This window comes from Panthera uncia, chromosome B1 (assembly GCF_023721935.1).
Source record: "Panthera uncia isolate 11264 chromosome B1, Puncia_PCG_1.0, whole genome shotgun sequence".
Classification (NCBI taxonomy): domain Eukaryota; kingdom Metazoa; phylum Chordata; class Mammalia; order Carnivora; family Felidae; genus Panthera; species Panthera uncia.
The window spans coordinates 130,861,758-130,868,683 of record NC_064811.1 but is presented as its reverse complement, the minus strand read 5'-3'; the positions used below and the strand labels follow the sequence as shown (position 1 = coordinate 130,868,683).

Here is a 6,926-nt window from a genome sequence, read left to right as displayed (position 1 = left end):
GACCTTTTAGAGAAGGAAGTAGAAGGAAAAGGGTATGTCTGGAAACAAATAACTTTTGGATCAGTTACACGGATTAGAAATTACAGAGTTCTAGAAATCTGTCTACACTGTTTTAAATAACGGCGTTCTTTTACTCTGTCTTCTCTTTAAAATCTTTCTTGTACTCTTTGGATGTATTTACATACTGTGTTTTTATAATCCACTATATAATTTGACTCAAAATTCTTCTCTGTTTTCTCTTCTACTCACTGTATGATTTTCAGTGAAAGGGAATTTGTAATACGCTGGACAAAATAATTTACTGCCATTTAAAATAACCTAGAAAATGGTTCCTAGCTAGAGATAGATACTAGGAGAATTTCACCGCGGAACTCTTGGCATCGTCAGTTACTGAGCCTGAATGCTGGTGTCCTCTCCATGTTCCTCCACACTGGGCTGTCATTGGCATAGATTTTTAACTTGCTACTTCAAAGAAAAACTATTTAGATTTAGATTGTACAGTGCTCTAGAAGCTCACGTATATATGGCATTCTTACCATCAAGAGCTAAAACTGTAACTCCCCCCACCTCCCACCCACCACCCTCCTTAAGTGCAACAGGTGTCATTCCAGGAGAAAAGGTCTCATAACAGATCTGTGCGTGGGAATTTAATCAGATATGTCTGCAAAGTGGAAGGAGATTTGATGTCCTCAATATAATTACAGTGGTGATGGGCTCCAAGCACTATCCTTGCCACATTAATCCAGAATTTTTCCTAGTAGATTTTTGAATGGAAACGTGATCGTAAATGGGGCTGCTGTGATTTGCATGTATGCCTATTGGACAGGAGATATGAGGGAGTGGGGAGGAGGGTGAGTGAAAGGATAACTAAGTCAGAAAAATATTGAAATATACAAATGTCAGGAAATTTTGGTTCCTCAGTGCCAAAGGGAGGGGCTGCCACTGACCTCATGAGACTTGAGCCCTTTCATTCTCTGTATTCTTTTCCTTCTTTTATTTTACTAGACTACACTGTGACTTTTAATTTATTCATATCTTATGAGGATTTAATGGGTTTATCATTGAACTTAATATAATAATCCATCTGACATATTATTGGTATATTTAATATTGGCCAGGATGAGAACAGGGAAAAATATTTTCATCTGGAATTTTCAGATACATTAAAAAAAAAACTTAATGCTAAGGTAAATTGGCTTATAGCTTTTACATATTGAACAGGTTAAGTCCCTCTTGCCATAATTTTTGCTACTGTGTATCACTTGGAAATTACTTGAGGGTTCTGCTTAATAGCTTTTTTTTCTTATAATTTCACTGGGGAGTACTTTTATTTGGTGGCAGTATGTTAACAGGATTACCTTACAGATTGTGTGAGATAATCAATGTGAAAAGAACTTTACAAATTGTAACTTTCAGGAAGATGGCACCAAAAACGAAGAAGGAAGCCTCTGCCCCTCCCAAAGCCGAAGTCAAAGCAAAGGCTTTGAAGGCCAAAAAAGCAGTGCTGAAAGGCATCCACAGTCATAAAACAACAAAAAGATCTACATTCTGATGGCCCAAGACACTGCGTCTCCTAAGGTAGCCCAAATATCCTCAAAAGAGCACCCCCAGGAGAAACAAGCTTGACCCCTATGCCATCATAGTGAAACAATTTTTTATCCTTTTATATCACAAGCTTGGCATGTCTTATTAACATCTTCCTACACGTAGCCAAGAGAAGAAACAGACTGTGATAAGAATGTATTTGAATGTAGAGGCGCCTGGGTGGCTCTGTCGGTTAAGCATCCGACTTCAGCTCAGGTCATGATCACTCAGTTCATGAGTTTGAGCCCCAGATCGGGCTCTGCTGACAGCTCGGAGCCGGGAGCCTGCTTTGGGTTCTGTGTCTCCCTCTCTCTCTGCCCCTCCCCTGATTGTGCTCTGTCTCTCTCTCTCTCAAAAATAAATAAAAATTAAAAAAAAGAATGTATTTGAATGTGTTTGTGTCTGATATTATCTTATTGTACATAAAGAAATTAAGATATTTATTATTACACCTTATATATAATTTATTCAGTGGAAGTCAGTGAAAAGTCTTCTGAGAAAACAAGGTGCCGTTAAAATGCCAGGATAGGAGCAGTGGTGTGATAGCGCCTTAGACTGGTCTAAGACCATGGCTTTGAGTCCTGAGTCTACTATTTATTAGCTTCATGACCTTGAGTATATGAGCTACATCATCATTTGATTTGCATGTGTTTGGAATAGAACAATGCAAGCTTACTTCTTCACATTGATATAAGGATATGAAGATGCTTTTGGTAACTTTTTTTTTTTTTTACATTTTTGTGTGTTCTGCCTTGTTTTCTTTAGAAAATCTTGTTTTGCTGTGTGATTCCCACCTATCTGATAGGAAGATTTACTGAGGACTCCAGAGGCAATCTGCACATGAAATATCAGTAAGGGTTATTATTTTCATGGTAGGTATCTCAGAGTGTTGGAGAAAGTGCCTTAAAAATGGCACTATTATTACTTTAATCCACTGAACTCCCCTTATATAGTCCTTATCTCCTTACACAACAGTATGGTAAAAGCTATTTCAGAAAGTTGTTTATTTCACCACGAGATCTTGTCAAATATTTCTACATGTAAAAGGCTTTCTGTTATTTTCTTTTTTAAGTTTTTATTTATCTAAGTAATCTCTTCACCCTACATGGGGGTTGAACTCACAACCCTGAGATCAAGAGTCACATGCTCCCCCGACTACTGAGTCAGCCATGAAGAAAATAGAAGACAACACACTCGTGTTTATTATGGTTGCCAAGGCCAACAGGCGCCAAATTAAACAGATTGTGAAGAAGCTCTATGACATTGATGTGGCCAAGGTCAACACTCTGAGGAGGCCTGATGGAGAAAAGAAGGCATATCTTCATCTGGTTCCTGACTATGATGCTTTAGATGTTGCCAATAAAATTGGGGTCATCTAAACGGAGTCCCGCTGGCTAAATCTAAATATAAATTTTTTCACCATTAAAAAAAAAAAAAAGATTATAATGTTGGGGCACTTCAGTGGCTCAGTTGGTTAAATGACCCATTCTTGATTTCTGCTCAGGTCATGATCTCATGGTTTGTTAGATTGAGCCCTGCGTGGAGCTCTGCACTGACAGCATGGAAACTGCTTGGGATTCTCTCTCTCCCTCTCTCTTGAAAATGATTAATTAATTTTGTTTTCCTTTTGTTTTCAGTCTCACCAAAAATCTCAGCTAACAAAGAAAAAGATATGCTGTAAAATAATATTTAGTTGGACTTTTGATTGGAGTTGTATGTATACCTTGGTTTGAGGAGAATTGATGCATTTGAAAAATCAATTTATCTTCAGGAACAAGATATGTGATTTTAATTATTCGTGTCTCATTTTATATTCTACAATAAACTTCAAGAGAGTGTTTGTTACATGCTGAATCTTTTTCCCCTGAAATTCACATGTTGAATCTTCAACCCCCAATGTGATGATATTTGGATATAGGACCTTTAAGGAGAAAATTAAGGTTAAATGAGGTCAGAAATGTGGGGCCCTAATCTAATAGAATTGGTATGCTTATAAGAAGAGGAAGTATTCTCTTTGTTCTTTTTCTCTCTCTTTGCATAGATGAGACATGGAAAGACCATATGAAGAAATAGTAGGTGAACCACCTAGAAGCCAGGAAGAGAGTTCTTACCAGAAACGGATTCAGCTGGAACTTTGCTCTTGGATCTCTAGCCTCCAGAATTATGAGAAAATAAATTTCTATTGTTTGAGCCACCCAGTCTATGTTTTATTTTGTTGTGGCAAACCAAACAGACTACGGCAATGTTTTTAAATTGGTTGTATTTCTTATAAAATTCTGCTTCATTCTTGAAAATAATGATAATGCAAATAATGATAAATCCAAATTTTTAAAAAATTTTTACTCTCCTTATTTGAAGTTAGCTATTATCACTGCAGTTTATTAAACAATGATAGAAAATAGTCGTAATGTTTCTTCTCATAGGAATGCAGTATTATTTCATCAGTGAGCCTAATATTGTCTATAATGATTTGAAGTGTTCTTTATTATATTAGTGAAGTGATAATTATCCAATATGTATAAAAACCCTATTGTTTTGCCCATAATTTATAGCCTGATATATCAAGATCTCAAATTTAGACTCCTCTCCACCTTCAGACACACTTTAATAAAATTGGCTGTTGATATTTCCACTTGGATATCTTACAAATATTCAAATTCACTATGTGTCAGGCGTCTCGAAATCAGCATGTCTAGAACTTAATGTGTCCTCTCCCTCTTCCCACCCCCTACTTATAGTCTATGACTTATCTCAGCCAAATGATTTACCTAGTAGCCCAGATCATCTGGACACCATATTTGATTCTTCTTTCTCCTTCAAACCCCATTATTTATATCCATGTCCCCTTGAATCTTTTCCCAGGCTTATCTGGAAGGGTGACATAGATTAGGAGTGATTAAAAGTAATCTGAAGAATGAGTAAGTGTTCTCTGGGCATATTAGAGACATTAGGGGAGGAAAACCCAACAACAAGCATGGCTTTCTTACAAATCATCTGGTTCAAACATGAGTTTGTCTTTGAAGACAAGGTTGAGCACAGGAGACCTTGTCCAGTTCAGGATACACATGACTATTGTCTCAGTCTACATCACTGAGCCTCATCTACCTTCTGACTCGGTCTCTGCATTTCTCATTGCCAGCTGCCACAGCAATGCAGTGGTCCAGCAAGTCTGAAGGAGGAAGAGGCACAATGTCCATCAGTTACTTGTCTCAGCAAGGAATACCTTTCTTGCAGCCTCCTCTGAGGCATTGGTGATTTTCAAATGTGTTTCTATGTGCTTAACTAATACCTTCAGCTATAAGGTTGATATCCCTAGTAGGGCTTAACTTGGTTGGTCATCGTGAATCACCAAACATGTTGTGTCATCTACTTACTTTTCCCCTCTAGCCTTCTTATTTTCCCTCTTTCTATCAATTTTTGACAGTTACCACAAAAAGGTTTTTCTCTACAGCTCCTTCCTTCTTTTCTTCCCTCCCTCCCTGCCACTGCCTTTATTCTGTTCCCTCTTTTTTCTCATATTCTGTTTTCTCCATGTCTTTATTTATTCTAGTAACTGAAAACGACAATCTAGTTAATAATTGTAATGCTATCAATCATTTAATTTCATCCACAATGGAAGCAGCACACTTTGCAATGAAATTTGGACATTTACAAGAGCACGCTTATTAGGTCTTAGCACTTAGCTCTTAGCACTTAACACACTTACCAGAGCACTTACCTCTAACTGGAGAGAATCCACAAACAATGACGTGTGCTTTGACCTAAAAGATAGCACCTTCATGCTTAGCTGTTGTTCATGGTCAGCTTTGTCTTTTATCCCTTGAATTTGATAAATTTTGGTGCACTTGGTAAGTAATCACTATCGTATTATCACTGTTTTCAAGCCTCTTACTCTCATTCCTTATTATATTACCTGTCAGACAGTTTAATTTCTACTTCGGATCAGCATAGATACTCTTTGCTCATCATTTGTTACTTAGCTCTCTTGTCCTCTCTAGAAATCTCTAAACTCTTCATTTCTACCTAGTCCCCACATTGGTTTAGGTGCCCCTTTTCTGAATCCATGCAAATATATTTCTTAAAATGCATTATAATGACCAATTTATGTGTCTTTTTCCCAGACTTCACCATGAGAAAATTGAGGGGCAGGGATATTATCTCACTCTTATATTGGGATTCTCAGCCCTTTGAATAAACCCTAGTATGTTATGTTAATAATAGTTTACAATCATCCAGTACTAACTCGGGGCCGGCCCCTGTTAAATCACTTTATATACTGATCATTTCTCACAAAATCACCCTGAGATAAGTACTATTACTCAACAGTTTTACAAATGACCCAGAAAACTTGTATAACTTTCCTAAAGTCACACAGCTTGTAAGCTGCAGAACCAGGATTTAAATCCTGGTGATCTGGATCCAGAGCCTATGCTCTTAACAACCACATTACATTATATCAGTGTCGATGTAGGGCCCTTCTACTTGAGGGTACGCCTTCAGTGTTATTAGACTTGTGGCTAATAACCTACGGTAATGGTTACTTTTAGTACTATAGTAATATAGGTGAATTATTATGGCTTGAAATATTTTCGTGGAGGTGTGGAAATTCAGCCATCTTTTCTAATACTGCTTGCTGTTATGAAAAACTGTTGAATTTAACACAAGTAATTTTTCTCATGGAGCTTATTTTATTCCTATGGCTCCCAAATCAGGAAATTGTAATGACACGAGCGTAATAATACATGTAATGTAAATAGAAATAAATTCTGTAGTTTGGAATAAGCTGATACACAAGGATGCAAGCTGCATAGCATTAAACATTCTCAAGGGTTGGATATTTGTAGGTTAAGAAATTGGTAAAAGGAATATTTTTACTCAGGACCGATATTTAATAATAATAGCAAATAGAATTTATTGAGTGCTTACCAAATCCATTATTGTTCTAAGCACTTTATAAATATTGTATCATTTAATTCACACAGCTGACCTGCCATGTTATAAATATCATTTTTCCTATTTTACATGTAAGGTAACTGAGGCTCAGGGGAGTTTAAGTAACTTTCCCAAAATCATTGAACAAAATGAAATAACTGTTAAAGGAATAAATCACTGGAGAGTTGACAGGCTAAAAAAAACTCTAAATTTTTTTAATTTTTTTTTTAAACTCTAAAATTTACCAATTTTTAGAGTCCATCATGCATTGATAATTATTGCATTTGTGACAGTATGTGATCTTTTTGAAGAGCTTCTCTATATTTGAAAAAATTGACACTTTCTATGAATGAAGCTTCCTCAATATAAAAGGCACACCCAATTTTTCATACCTCATTCCAGTTCTCCAC

General features: G+C 36.5%; 1 pseudogene; it reads left to right on the top strand.

Moving 5' to 3' along the window:
* Positions 1–1,420: 1,420 nt before the first annotated feature.
* LOC125923784 (60S ribosomal protein L23a-like) lies at positions 1,421–2,963 on the top strand (annotated as a pseudogene).
* The last annotated feature ends 3,963 nt before the right edge of the window (positions 2,964–6,926 follow it).